The sequence below is a fragment of the Chiroxiphia lanceolata genome, chromosome 11, assembly GCF_009829145.1.
Source record: "Chiroxiphia lanceolata isolate bChiLan1 chromosome 11, bChiLan1.pri, whole genome shotgun sequence".
Lineage (NCBI taxonomy): Eukaryota > Metazoa > Chordata > Aves > Passeriformes > Pipridae > Chiroxiphia > Chiroxiphia lanceolata.
This window is the reverse complement of record NC_045647.1, coordinates 20132724-20145004: the sequence shown is the minus strand read 5'-3', so window position 1 is coordinate 20145004 and position 12281 is coordinate 20132724. Positions and strand designations below refer to the sequence as shown.

The window sequence follows — 12281 nt, the reverse complement described above, 5'->3', positions numbered from 1 at the left end:
CGTACAAACCCTTTAGACATCTCAGAAGACTGTGCTCTTGTGAAATTAATTTCTTGTGGACCAGAGAGTAAGGGCTACTTCAAAGGTGTCAGCACCGTACTTGAACCAAGTAGGGGGCACAGACGGAAAAGCTTCCTGGGAGGATTTATAGATTTGGTAATGGATTTGTGGTAGGAAAGGATTCTGATAATTCCATCTTCACAGGCTCACAGAATGGTTTAGGCTGGAAGGAACCTTAAAGCCCATCTCATTCCACCCCCTGCCATGGGCAGGGACACCTTCCACTAGCCCAGGTTGCTCCAAGCCCCCTCCAACCTGGCCTTGGACACTTCCAGGGATGGGGCAGCCACAGCTTCTCTGGGCAACCTGGGCCAGGGCCTCCCCACCCTCATAGGGAAGAATCTCTTCCCAATATCCCATCTAACCCTGCCCTCTGGCAGTGGGAAGCCATTCCCCCTTGTCCTGTCCCTCCATCCCTTGTCCCCAGTCCCTCTCCAGCTCTCCTGGAGCCCCTTTAGGCCCTGCAAGGGGCTCTGATGTCTCCCTGGAGCCTTCTCTTCTCCAGGTGAACCCCCCCAGCTCTCCCAGGCTGGCTCCAGAGCAGAGGTGCTTGGAGCATCTCCATGGCCTCCTCTGGACTCATTCCAACAGGTCCACACGTTTCTTGTGCCAGGTGCCCCAGTCCTGCACAGATCCCTGGGCTTTGCAAGCCAGGGCTTCTTGATAGTGACACAGTAAAAAAGGAACTCCTCAGTATGGGGAAGAGGTGGCTGCAGAAGTGATGTGCTTTTGCAAGGACCCAGTGTGGAAAAACTTCAAGAGAATTAAACCACTCTTGAAGGATTCATAAACTGGGCACTAGGAGTGAGAGCACAGGCTGTGGTGGGCTGTGGACAGGCCTGGTCATGGTGTCAGTGATGGACAGTGGGGTTCTGTTGAGACATGAGCACAAGCTTTGCTTTAGCCAGGATAAGCCCGAGTTAAAAGTAGATCTAAGTAAGAGCTGATCCTACAGAAAGAGCTTTTGTTGTTATTATTTACTTTTTAGTTGGAAAGAAAGGGCAGGTCTGGAGTTGAGCAGTAAAACAGGAGATATCCCTGCAGAGGTGGGCAGTGAGTTTGGGTATGGAGGCGGGTTTGGGTTTTTGGTTTGTTTGGTGGGTGGTTTTCCCTTGGAAAGGGATGTAGGAGAAAAGAGACCAAGAGCTGTTCAAGGCTGCTGAAAACTGCTTAGCAAATGTGCTGGGGGCTGGGGGTGAGGGGGGCTGAGTCCAGAGGACAAGGGCTCGAGAGGAACGTGGTCAACTGTGCTAAAAGCAAATGAAGATAAAAGGAAGTGGCTGACGGACATCCTGGTAAGAAGAAGAGATGAGAGACCTCCACCAGAGAAGTTTCCGTAAGATGTGAGGGGCAGAAACTTCCAGAGGAACACCAGGATATTACAAACAGCAGTGAGCTATGGGAGGGACCAGAGTCTGGAAGGACAAGAGGGAAATCAAGGACCTTTTGGTACATCTTAAAGAAAGGAGACACTAAAGGATGTTAGTGAAGGGGAAATTGCAGAATTCAAGGTTAAATGAGAAAGAGTTAAGGATAATTAAATTAAAAGGGATGAAAGAAAGATGAAAGACAGTGAAATGTCATGGAGATGCCACTGGAAGGGAAAACAGACCAGTGCCCTACCACAGAGGTGAGCAAAACCAGTCAGCTCATATTTCCTAGGAGGACAGGGGAGCCAGGAGAAGAGAGCCAGGAGTTGCATCAGCCAGAGTTGCAGATACACTTGTTCAGATTCAGCTGGATCTTACAGCTGCTTAGTTGGGAAGGTGATGGTACAGAGGTAGAGAGAATGAATTTGCTGCTATGTTAACAGCTTCAGGGGAGGGAAAAGTGAAGTTCAGTCAGACTCTGGGAGTCAGACTCCAGTCTAGACTGGAACTGAAATGAAGCCTGAAAGTAAATGAGCAATTTTCAAATTGAGAAAAGGACAGGGAGGAGAAGTCTGCAAACAGAGGAGCAGGGGAAAACTAATTGAATTATCTGGATGAGCAGTGAGCAGAGGGGGGATTTGCACAGCAGGGAGGTGAGGAAGAGCAGTGGTTGGGGGAGAATATTGCAGATTAACCATTAGAGAGTGACTGAGAGAGTCAAATGAGTTGTGGATGAAGTGAAGGAGCAGGGATATGGAGATGCCAACGTGAGAGACTGGTTGGGTTGTCACACCAGAACCTGACACCACCAACAGTGGGTGGGGAAATCTGGGAGGAGAAGAAAGAGCTTTGGGTGAATCCTGGAGGAGGATGAGGAGAGATTGGGCAAGGGCTTGAAAGCAGCAGGAACAGGAGGGATCCCCAATCATTTGCACCATGTCTGCTCCTGATCCAGAAAGCTCAGAGAAAGGAAGAGGCTTGGAAGAGCACAGGTGAGGCCCTGGGAGCTGGAGGAGCTGTGGGTGCCTGGGGTGAGCACACAGAGTCCAGGAGGGGAAAGAAATGGAGAGGTGGCACTGAAAAGCAGGTGGATTGAGGGGTTGGTGGAGCTGGGCAGGGAGGGTGGTACACTGGGAGGACAGGGATCTGATCCAGAGTTGTCAGAGGAAGGGATGAGGAGCATGGTGGGAAGAGGATAGGCTTGGCATGGAAAATGGGAGGGTAGAAGGAAGATAAGAGGGCCAGATGCTGTGATGAACAAAGGGTGAGGTCAGAGAGTGGCAGACGGGCGCGTGTACCAAACCAGAAAACAAGAGGCAGCTCCTGCCTGTGGTTTCGGGGCACAGCCCGGGGCTGCCTGTGATCAGGAGTGATTGATTACAGAATTAGGCTTGTGCTATTTTGGCCCTGTGACTTCAGATGCTGTAATCTAAGCCCACTGTGTGCTTATCCTTGCAGCAAGGATAGCTCTTCAGGCACAGGGATGCTTTTGGGGGAGACACGTCAGGAAGCTTTTCCCCAAACAGCGTTTGTAATCCTGCCACTCCTCTCATCCATCACCAGGCCAATATAAAACTGGCCCTGTGCTTCCTGTTGGAGTGTTGTGAATTTTCAAAGGCAAAGTGCACTATTGTTTAATAGCCAATTATTCACTGGCATTGATAAACAGGCTCTGCCTGCGATTACTGCAGCAATTACTCACCCTCCTAATTTAGACATGAGGAAAAATTAATTCAAGCTTCCAGCTGATCATTTATATCTTTGGCTTTTGTAATACACATCACAGCACGCTGAAAACAACTCCACCACAGGGAAAACTGATCTGTTCACATTGATAAGGTGTTTTACTCTTGTTCTGTTACTGGGGGAGGCAGGACCAAGTCCAAGCTGAAGGGCTGTGGCTGAAGGGGTTTTTTTATGTTTTGGGGATGTAAAAATATGAAAATCACTTTGTTAAACCTTAAATTAAAAACAGAGGGAAGGGATGTTCCTGCAGTCAGAAGGGATCTCTGTGTACAGCTAAGAAAGCAAAGAAAATAGTCAGGTGTTTAAGTAATGTGACCTCACCTTGCCCCCAGACCACCCTTCAAGTGCTGATGGACCTGTCTCCAAACAGGAGACATCCAAGATATTCAGGAGAGGCTGGTGGGGAGAAATTAGAGGATGCTGGCAGCCTAGTTCAGAATGAAGTGGAGGTGGCAGAGGGAAATAAAGCTGTTAACAGGCTTAGTAATGGTAAGTTACTTACTCCTTGTAACTCAGGAGCAGCGAGATGGAAAGGTACCCATATGCCATTGGGACAGGGAAATGCTTTCATTCGTTTTCTTGTTGTTATTACAGTTACTCCACAAGTTGCAAAGGGCACAGGAGTTCTGTGGTAACTGCAAGCTCGAGCGAAGGAGCAGCGCCTGAGAAGCACCTTCTCCAGGTTCCTTCCCCACTGTGGTTTCACTTTCCGTGGCTCTGTTTGCTGCTGGCAGAGGTTCAGCTGGAACGGGAGAGGAGCAGGAAGAGCCTTTCCTCGGTAGTCTGACAGCACATCCCCCCCCAGCGCAGATTCCGTGCAAGGCAGAGCCTCTTCCGTGTCTGGGGAGCCACGAGCAGGGGCAGGTGAGGCCTCGTGCTCCCTGTGCAGCAACCTTTGCCTCTGGAGCAGAGCACGGATTGCCCGTGGTTTCGCTTTCCAGACTTGGGTTTATTTGCCCCAGATGGGGTCACTGCAGAGAGCTGTCCTGTCCAGGGGCAGTGCAGACCCTGAGTGACCACAGGTGGGTTTTTCTCTCCAGCTCTTGCCCTGGGAAGCACCTGCTCCAGGCAGCATTCACAGAAGCAATGCCAGCACTTTCCCCAGCCCTGGGGCAGCTGGGGTGAAGCACAGACAAGGCTGTGGCACCTCAGCTCTTCAGAGCAGACTTGATGCAGATAACTGGCTACAGAATCCCAGAATGTGCTGAGTTGGAAGGGACCCACAAGGATCATCCAGTCCAACTCCTGGCCCTGCACAGGCCCATCCCCAAGAGTCACCCCCTGTGCCCCAGAGGATCATCCAAACCCTCCTGGAGCTCTGGCAGCCTTGGGGCTGTGCCCACTGCCCTGGGGAGCCTGGGCAGTGCCCAACCAGCCTCTGGGGGAAGAACCTTTGCCTGAGATCCAACCTGAGCCTGCCCTGACACAGCTCCAGCCCTTCCCTGGGTGCTGTCCCTGGTCCCCCCAGAGCAGAGCTCAGTCCCTGCCCCTCCTCTGCCCCTGCCCAGGCAGTTGGAACTGCACTGAGGTCTCCCCTCAGTCTCCTCTGCTCCAGCTGAACACACCAGGTGCCCTCAGTGTCCTCCCACAGCTTCAAATCAAGGCCTTTCCCCATCTCTGTTGCCTCCTTTGGACACTCTCTGATGGCTCAATCCCTTCCTTCCATTGTGTCCCCCCAAACTGCCCCAATGTTGAGGTGAGGCCACCCCAGGGCAGAGCAGAGTGGGACAATCCTCTCCCTTGACCAGCTGAAAGGCAGCAAAATAGTCACCTCTCCACCAACTGCTCTGCTTGACAGCATGGTAGCTTGGAGCATTTAGCCAAGGCTGAACACAAGGTTGGCTCAGTAACAAAAAGTAGAATATTGTTTCAACTGGTAGACAGAGTTGGGCCTTTTCTCGTTGCTCCCTCAGTGCAGGGATGTTGAACAAGCAGCAGGTCATTCATGGTCTCCCTGGGCAGCTGTACCCACCCACACTGGGGCTCTGCAGGGGCTGGAGGTGTTGCTCTGGTGGGAGGTCATTTCCTGTCTCGCTCATCTCCACCATGGTTCTGCCCATCTTTGGGATGCTTGAAGCTCCTCTGAGCAGTTTAAGTGTCACACAAGCAGAGCTCTCCCCACTTCCTCAGGAGGAACTCGTGCTCCTGTTGCCTGAGCCAAGCAGCAGGGTGGGCTGGGGAGAGAGAGGGACACTGCTGTGATGATGTGTCCTGGCCACAGGGGCTGCCTTCAGGGACTGGGAATGGGCACAGCACTGCAGCTGCTGCTCATGGGGGTTGCTGGCTCTGAACCCTTTGGCTGCACATGGTACAACCATGGGAGATACACACCAGAGGTGCAGGCAGAGGCTGCAGCACCCTGAGGTTCCTGGCCTTGGTGTTTGCTCCAGGTGGGGAGCAGTCACAAAGCACTGATGGTGATGTTATAACTGCGCTGATGGGAGGAAAGAAAAGAGAAAACTGTCGGAGTTCATCTTATCTGAGACTATCGTGCACGCTCAGGAACTGTGTAATTCAGTTGCCCTGCTTAGCCAAAAGCTAAAGAGTTTCTAAAGTTTATTTCCTGTCTTTATAGCAACTGTCTGGCCCTTTATTTATTTTCACTGAAGGCTGCTGGTGTGCTAAAAATAATTTTTGAAGCAATTCTTGTGGTATATTGTATAACAATGGCAGGCTGAAGCTGGGGCAGTTGGGAAGTGAAGGATGCCTCCTTGGGCAATCTCTTCTTCTGAATTCCCGTCATTTTTACTTTTATGCTTTGTGCTAAAGCATTTTCTGTCCCCCACCGTGGAGAAGAGCTGACGGCTCGCATTGTTGTTACCTTGAAAGGGCAAGTTATCACGGTTAATCCACCCTCCAAGGTTTTTCCTCAGGATAATTATTGTTGTGGTGATTCATCTTGCAGACCCTGCCCTTCCTTATTCACGCAAAATATCCTACTCCCTGCAATATTTCTGGGTCAGGCTCGTGCCACACACATGATTTCCTCTTGGGCATGCAGACAAGACAAGATGGATTTAAAGGTCAGCCAGTGCTGGGCTGGCCAAGCTCGTCCCTGGTGGCTTCGTGTGTCACCCACGGGTGACGGTGCAGGTGGGGATGGTTTGGGGCTGGACGGACACAGGGTGGGCAGGTGAAGTTCGCTCGTGTTTCACGTGGGGTGGGGGAGCAGGGCCTCTGTTGTTGTGCTGGAAAATTTCACTGCTCCCGTCTTTAGTGGAAAACATTATCACCAGCACATCCTGGCATGTAATTCTGCCTCATTTATTATTGTCTCGTGTTGGCTTAGTGCTTATGGTGCATTTCTAAGGTACTCAGAGAGGGTTGTGGTTTTTCAAGGAAACATAACTCATGGGGGACAGGGGAGGGATAATCCTGAGAGATTTTGGCACAAACTGAGTCAAATTTTACTGAACATGAAAAATAGAACCTGTGCAGGCTTCGACATGAGCTCTGCATGGCCCAGAGGCCACAAGGAAGGGAATATGCCCAGCAGGCAGGATTACCACTCAGGAGACCTGGGCTCTGCTTCTCCTGCCAACATGCTTGTCAGGGGCTGCCTGTACACCCTATGCTCCCCAGTTTGGGTGCAAACCACCAGGTTTTGGGGCAGGCAGATGTTACCCAATGCTTGCAGCTGTCTGAGCTCAAGTCCTGTCTCAGGATACAGAAACAGGATGAAACCCAGTGATGGCACCAAAAAGGCAGATCACAAGCTTGGTCTGGGTTTGTTTGGGAGTTTTTTCCCCACTTTCACTGGTGTCTGTGCTAGAGAGATGGGCTCACAGCTCCTCAGCTTGTTTCGTGGCCTTCCCTGATGGTGTGACACAGCAGGATGGGGGACAAACACCAAAGGCAGCAAGCAAACCCCTACCAGAGGGTTCCATCATGCTGCCCCTTGTGAGGCCCCTGGCACCAGCTGGTTCACCCCAGACCAGGACCAGTTCTTGCCTTTGCTGCTGAGCTGGGAAGCACCACGACAGCCTCCACTGCAGGACTGAACTTGGGGTGCCCCCAGCTTTGCTGCTCCCCTTGCCATGCTGAAAGAGCCTGCCCACAGCTCCTGCTGCAAGACTGCTGCAAAATGAAGCTACCACATGTCTCACCTGAGGTAGAGCCAGTTGGTGGGATCAGTAAGGCAGCTCCAGGTCTGGAACAGCCGTTCCAAAGAGAGATGTGTAGGAGCAGGGAAATTACATGGAATGCTGCTTTTAGCTAAGACCAGGCACTTTGGTGGGGAGCTGCTACCACCAGGTTCACTCAGTTTTACTTTACGTGCTTTGGAGGAAGTCAAAGTCTTGAGTAAAGTCTTTAGGGACAGTGGAAATAAGGGAGAAAAACCATAACCACATTTCTTTGCACACTGAGTGTGTAAGTGAGGGTGGTGCAGGTGTCCTGCAGCCCTTCCAAGGGGTGGGAGTGAGGTGCAGGTGGTTCACAATACAGTGATGTGGTCTTACTAAACCCACTCCTTCTGCTCTTGTGATCTGGCTTTGCTCACACCAGAGATCTTCTTACTGAGCTCCTGAGCACCTGTGAATTCATCACAGTCCTGGGACTGGGACACTGCTGGATATCTCTGGGAGCAGAGGCTGTGCCTCCTCCCTCTCCTTTAGCCAAATTCACCTGGTGAACTGGCAGTGTATTTTCATGTCACCACAGCAGCACAATCCCTCAGCAGGACACTCTTCCTGTGGCCCTTTCCCATCCAGGTGGAACACGACACCCATCTCCAAACACGGGTGTATCGCCGGCGGTATCAAGGAACGCCAGCCAGCACGCCCAGTGACGCACACAAAGGGAAAACCGGCACAGGCACCAGCCAAGACAAATTGGGAACACGTTCCTCAGAGTCTGAACAGCTTCCTGCAGCCTCTACCTGCCAGCAGGGAGGTAGGAACAACCCAGGCTGCCATACCTGCTGACCAGCGGGCAGTTTGTGGGACCTTTATGGGCCAGAAGTGGTTCCTGGTGACTGATGTTACTGTTTTCAATACCAAATTAATTTTGTACATGATGGTAGTGTCACAACCCTTCCCTGCATGGTACATGGTTATGACCTCTTTGATGTGAAAAAACCCCAAATGGAATATTATAGGGACTTTTATTCTCATGTTTCCTTGAAGAGGGACAAGAAGAAGAACATAAACCATGACCACACTGATTTGTTTTGAAAACTCTCCCACAATCCCACACTTGCATTTACACTTTCTTTGAATGCATAACACCAAAGGTTCAAAGAACTGGGGCTGTAGTGGCAGAACAGAGGTTCAATCCATTACCATTCCTTGGGGTGTTAAATGCTTTGAATTGTCTTCCGTGTGTCTAAAATCCTTTTTATAATTTTTTTTCCCGGCATGAGAATTCTGGAGCAACACTTCAGAGAGCAGGTAAAGCTGCTTCCAATGCTCAAAATATCAAAATCACTTTTGTTTGGTTGTACAGTGCTAAAACACTGGTGTTGTACAGGTACACCTTGTATACATTTGTTTAGGATTTTACTATTGTACAAGGAAAATACCCACTCAAACTACCTGAGCAATAACAGATCCAGTAAATGTGTCCAGTAAAGAATCTAAAAATCTGAGGGACAGTTATATTCACCTTGGTTTAGGCAGCAGAGAAAACAGTGTTTGGTTTGGTTACTTGCCTTGTTGTATGTAGCAGTTCTCAAAATGCTTAGCTGGAGTTAACTGAGTTTTGATGAAGCTCTCAAAGATGCTAAAAGATGTTAAAAAGAAGCTACCTATGAATTTTGTGTTAGGTATCAGAAGCACTTCGAAAGATTTGTATGTAACTGTCACATGAATTTAAAGATACAATTCCGTGTTAAAAGCTTGGCTGACCATGAGCAGAAATGTGGAAACTCAACGGATCACCTCTGGAAAAATGGCATTTGTGAGTTATATTCTCAGAAGACTAAAAATAGAACTCTGTCTGTTTGTTTTCCTTCATGAAGTGGCCAACTGTAACACTCCCTTACCAGCCCTAAAAAAGAATTTACATAAAAGATGCTGACGCAGAACCTTATCTCATGACTGTGTCTCATTAGGTCATCTCTGGGGGGGAAGAAACGGCTTCATTTTTGAAGTCTCTTCCCTGACCATGAATCAGTCAGAGAAAATAGTGAGGTGCACAGCAACCTGTCACCTTAATCTGTTTTGGAACCTACGATAAAACCCCAGTAGTTTGTCACGTGTAAGGTAATGCTCTGAGAGGGAACTCTCACACATTTAATGATGCTCAGTCATTTTCTGGCCAAAGGGCAGCGATGGGGTTTTTCCGGGTGTGCTGAGCTCCACATCTTTAACCACTTTGCTGAACAGAGCTCGTGGAGAACCAGCCCTTTCAGTCCAATTTAATTCTGTGTTGTTTTCTAATTCTTATTTTATTGTAGGAAAAACACTTGTCATGGTTTATCTGTCTAGCAATGAACATGTCTGGTGCTGGAAAATTAACGTTTGTTACCTGTACTGCACCTACTGATGGAACAGTTCCAGCCTGGAATGGGCAAGAGGTGAGGAAAGACAGGAGTTCCTGTATTTTTCTCTTCCCTTAAAAATGAAATTTAAGACCCAAATCAATCCTGCAATGCCTTCAATATTTATGGCCTCTACTTTGTTTTTTATGGAATCCTACTCCACTTAGGAAAGACCTATTGTGATCTGAGAAGACTAAACTCTTTCCTATTCAGATGTAGTGAACTCTTCTAGAAGCAGAGTTGGCACAGGCTAGTTGTATCAAAGCATGAAAATGTACCAGTTACTCAATTTTCTAATCTCTTCCTATCATGAAATATTCTCTCTTGCACAGAAATCTCTTGATATTTGGGTTGCTGATCACATATTTTTTTCTTTTCAGGACCATTTTTAAAACACTGTAGAAAAAAACAGTGCATCAAGGATGAACAAAGATTTCATTGCTTCTGGGTCTGTCTCAAAATAAAGACAGAAAGGAATAAAGAAATGTGGTGGTTTGACAATTCACGTTTTTCTTTTGCTGTTGAAGGCTCTTTGAATCAGAGAATCCCAGAATGGTTTGGAAGGGATTTTAAAGATTTGACCAACCCTCCATCATGGGCAGGGACACCTTCCACTAGCCCAGGTTGCTCCAAGCCCCCTCCAACCTGGCCTTGGACACTTCCAGGGATGAGGCAGCCACAGCTTCTCTGGGCAACCTGGGCCAGGGCCTCCCCACCCTCACTGGGAAGAATCTCTTCCCAATATCCCATCTATCCCTGCCCTCTGGCAGTAGGAAGCCATTCCCCCTTGTCCTGTCCCTCCATCCCTTGTCCCCAGTCCCTCTCCAGCTCTCCTGGAGCCCCTTTAGGCCCTGCAAGGGGCTCTCAGGTCTCCCTGGAGCCTTCTCTTCTCCAGGGGAACCCCCCCAGCTCTCCCAGCCTGGCTCCAGAGCAGAGATGCACAGGAAATGTTTTGTTGTCATCAGTCACAGAATTTGGACCGAATCTAAAAGCAGCATTGGATTATTTTCTGTTGCCAATTTTGATGGAGGGAACTCAGTTTGGGCTGGAGAGGGATTACACAGGGATCAGCCCAGCACTGTTGTCCACCGAGTGAAACACCCCGTTCAGTATCAAATTTACTGATCAGCACTTTGATTTTTAGAGATTAGTTCCTCAACACTTGCACTCCCAGTAGTCACCCTAAAACTAATAAATATTGTTGAAGAGCAACTTAGATTTGGCTCCTGTCACAGCTGCCTCTAAATGGAGTCTTAAAATACCTGGGATATCCATCTGTGAGCCAACAGTGACATGAACTGGCAGAGAAGGTAGAAAGCTTTGTGTACAGCTGTGCTACATCTGGGTCCAGAAACAGGCTCTGAATTTTACAGGACTCCAGTGCTGCTCCAAAAACCAAAGGGAAGGGGATAGAAGGGAATCAGGGAGTGTGTGATTCCTGGGTGTCTGTGCAGGGTCAGGAGTCAGACTTGATGATCCTTGCGGGTCCCTTCCAGCTCAAGATATTCATGATTCTATGAATAACCTGTGGGAGAATTATTCTGGGTTCAAAATGAAATCCTGTCCTGAGATTAAGGGAAGGATTTCCATTGACTCAGCTGAAACCAGGTTTAAACATGTCTGTTCCTGTCAAAGCTTTCCAGAGCTGTTCCTCGGCAATTCACCCATTTAAACTATCTCCACAATAGTTTTACATATTCCACTGCACATTTTGGTGACAGCTGAAACCTTTTAACAGCATCCTAACATTTCCTGAATTTCATCCTTCAGATCCTCATATATTCTAGTTCTCTCCACTCCTTAGTTATTCTCATGCCTAATGCTCCAACTGTTTCACTTACCTTTAGGTTTTTTGCACTGGTCTGATTAGGCTTGACCTATATTTTTTGCTGTAACCTGAGGAAAATCCGCTGTGTCCCGTGTGTCAGTGCACTGGTTTCTGGAGCTCTGCATCACCCCTGTCCTCACAGCACGTCTGATAAGGCAATTGGGGCAGTGTCTGCCAGCTGATGAGGAAACCATCACCATGGCGTTACATCAGGCTCTAAAAACAGCCTCAGTCTTACTGTTTTCTAAAATAAATACCAAGGAAAGCCTTTGGCTGCTTGTTTTGGCAGGACACACTTCAGTGTTACGTAGCAGGACCTGGTGACATCACTCACAGCTTAGTTAGGTACAAATTTACTTTTGTAGGAGTTGGGAAGTTCAAACTACACCTCTTTCTTTTCCTTCCTTATCTCCCTTGGTTTTAGGGAGCTCCTGCAGGAGAAGCCACTTCCAGGTGTGGGTCAGGTTTCATGTGTGACAGCGTTTTGGGATACTGGGATGGATTTTCCACTGCTTGCTCCTTTTGATTTACACAGTTGCTGGAGTGTATTAAAGAGTGTGTAATGTATAAGGTGATGTATTCAGGGAGTAGCAAACTCCCTCACAGAACTGAGACTTGCATGATTTGATCCTTCTCCCTGGTTTTATGCTGTGCTGGGTTTAACTAATCAGCTTGAAATCATCTATATGGGAGAGTTTTAATGTCAAAGGAGTATTTTTTCAGTAACATTCTCCTATTTCAGAAAGGACCTTTTCAGTCTCCAAAAATACAGTCCTTAGTAGCATTATATGGCTTG

General features: G+C 48.5%; 1 long non-coding RNA gene across 1 annotated transcript; it reads left to right on the top strand.

The window, feature by feature from the left end:
- Window positions 1–3775: 3775 nt before the first annotated feature.
- LOC116792423 lies at window positions 3776–10150 on the top strand. Its single transcript, XR_004359118.1, has 3 exons — window positions 3776–4040; window positions 9574–9693; window positions 10038–10150. It is a non-coding gene; the product is annotated as an uncharacterized LOC116792423 (long non-coding RNA).
- The last annotated feature ends 2131 nt before the right edge of the window (window positions 10151–12281 follow it).